This window comes from Octodon degus, unplaced genomic scaffold, assembly GCF_000260255.1.
Source record: "Octodon degus isolate 3935 unplaced genomic scaffold, OctDeg1.0 scaffold00047, whole genome shotgun sequence".
NCBI lineage: Eukaryota > Metazoa > Chordata > Mammalia > Rodentia > Octodontidae > Octodon > Octodon degus.
In genome coordinates, this window is record NW_004524623.1 from 7,530,805 (window position 1) to 7,533,239 (window position 2,435).

A 2,435-nucleotide genomic window follows, 5' to 3' on the forward strand; every position below is an offset into this window, starting at 1 on the left:
TTCTTTCTTTCTTTCTTTCTTTCTTTCTTTCTTTCTTTCTTTCTTCTCTTTTTGGTATTGGGAATCACACTTAGGACCTTGTGCTTGCCAGGCAAGCCTTGCTCACATTTTTCTTAGACTTTTTTTTTTTTTTGCAGAGAAAATTCTCACAGATATTCAAGGGAATTTCTAGCTTCCCAGCCCTGATTTGAAAAAAAAAAAAAATTAAAAGTTAAAATGTTGTCCTTGTAGAGACTTGCCAAGTGATAACATGTTAGAAATACAAATACAAGTGACTGCAGTCAGATGGAAGTTGAGGCAGAATAGCTCAGAGACCAACAGTGTGGCTCAACTGATGACAATTTTCATTTACCAGTTGTGTGCTCCAGAGCAAATTACATCTCACATCTCATGTGTGAATGAGGATGCTGAATATCTTCTTGATTTCCTCTGTACTTATTCTTTCTCTCCCCCAAATTAAAATTGCATATCCTTTATAAGCCCCGTGGATAGGTAAGGCTATGTAATTCTGAGGGCCCAATGCCAAATGGTAGTGTGATGTCTGTTGTTTTAAAGCCGTCAAGAATTTTGATGCACTACAGCAAAAAGCAAAGCAAAACAAATAAACAACAACAAAACACAAAGAGTGGGAAAAATAAGACAAGAGAGCTGGAGACAGTAGAAAGTGCTTGCCTAGGAGTCTCGGGGGGCCTCAGTTCAATCTCTAGTACTGCAAAATACCAAACTACAAACACCCCTGACCCTCCATTTCCCCCACCAACTGTAAGCCAGGACAGAATATCCAAGGACTTTAGAATAAAAACAAAAAGCATGACAGATATAATACTAATACCCACAGGAGAAGAAAGGAAACAATAGAAGGTCTGCCCAGTGTTTGAAACAATAAAGATTGAGAATTTCTCACAAAGTAATGTCAAATGCAAAAATCACAGGTACAGGATGCTCAAGAATAACTAGTAGGATAAATGCCAAAAAACTGTACCTAAGCATATAATTTTCACACTGCAGAAAACCAAAGATAAACTCCTAAAAAGGCCAGAGGGGTTACAAATTGTTCACCGTGGTTGGAACATAATCACAAGAAACTAAGTACTGAAGTGATCTCTCTCTCTGTCTCTCTGTCTGTCTCTCTGTATCTCTCTCTGTCTGTCTGTCTCTGTCTCCTGTCTCTGTCTCTCTCTGTCTCTCTGTCTCTCTCTCTCTCTCTCTCTCTCTCTCTCTCTCTCTCTCTCTCTCTCTCTCTCTCTCTGCCTTGTACATGCTACACAAATACTGTACCACTAAGCTACAACCCCAGCTCATCTAAGGATTTCATTTGAGAATTATACACTTTTATTTGGTTTCATTCTTTCATTTGGTTTTCTATTATTCACAGTCAAATCCAGTTCTAAAACAGCCTTCCAACAGAAAGAAGGGAGGAAGAAAAGAAACAATGAACTAAAAAGGAGAGAGAGAGAGAGAGAGAGAGAGAGAGAGAGAGAGAGAGAGAGAGATCGGTAGGCATTGCATTTCTTATAAAACTCAAAACTCAGCATCACACCCCTCTTCATCCTTACTGTTCTCTGGGCCATGCCTTGTCTGGCACATGCCTATATTAAATTCTCACGTACAGTGCAGATGGTTAACAGTGCAGATGTGATGCATAAGCCCACTCTCTACTGGTGCTGAATGAGCTTGTCATGGAGCATCTGAGATGCAGTTGGCAAGGCAGTCTCAGGTACATCTTTCACCCCACCTCATGGCTGTGTAAGAACAGATCTGGGCCTGGAATTTTTCCCAGGTGGCTTCTGTTGAGCTAGTCACCTAGTATTTTCCAGTTTTGAGCTTAATATCAATGTGATTTTTTTTCTTTTTTTTGGCTTAAGTATGTGCACCACAGGACCAATACTATACTACATCTGTCTTCTGAGGAATGGGCAGAGGGTGCTTCTGCTACAGGCGGAGAAGAGCGCACACAGCCAGCTGGTCTTCACCAGTGGTTGGGAGAGACATTAGCTGTGCAGGACTGATGCAGAAAACTGAATCTGCTCTTTCTCTGTCTCCTCTCTGTGTGAGTAAAACTTCGTTCTGTCCTAGGCTTGACTGCACAGTGTTTCCCTTGGTGACTGCAAGGGCAATATGCAGGGGGCAGAGATGTTTGAATTCCTGTCCTAGGTTTGGTAACCAGTGAATAGTGGGTGTCCTGCCTAACTGCCTGCATAGACCCTGAGCATCATAAGTCCTTATTAACAGCCCAGGCTTGCTGTAAGCTAAAACTCTCAGCTCTTTCTCAAATACAACTATCTGATCCCAAACTGTTCTCTGGATATAAGGTGGAACACACAACTTATGCTTGTTATAGCATTAATGTTTACTCTTCTTCTTCTTCTTCTTCTTCTTCTTCTTCTTCTTCTTCTTCTTCTTCTTCTTCTTCTTCTTCTTCTTCTTCTTCTTCT

The 2,435-nt window shown here is 40.9% G+C and overlaps 1 protein-coding gene across 1 annotated transcript in view; it reads right to left on the reverse strand.

Annotated features, from left to right (window-relative positions):
* The window catches only part of Ptprb (protein tyrosine phosphatase, receptor type B), a 160,164-nt gene that overhangs the window by 38,041 nt on the left and 119,688 nt on the right, over positions 1–2,435 (reverse strand). The window lies entirely within an intron of this gene.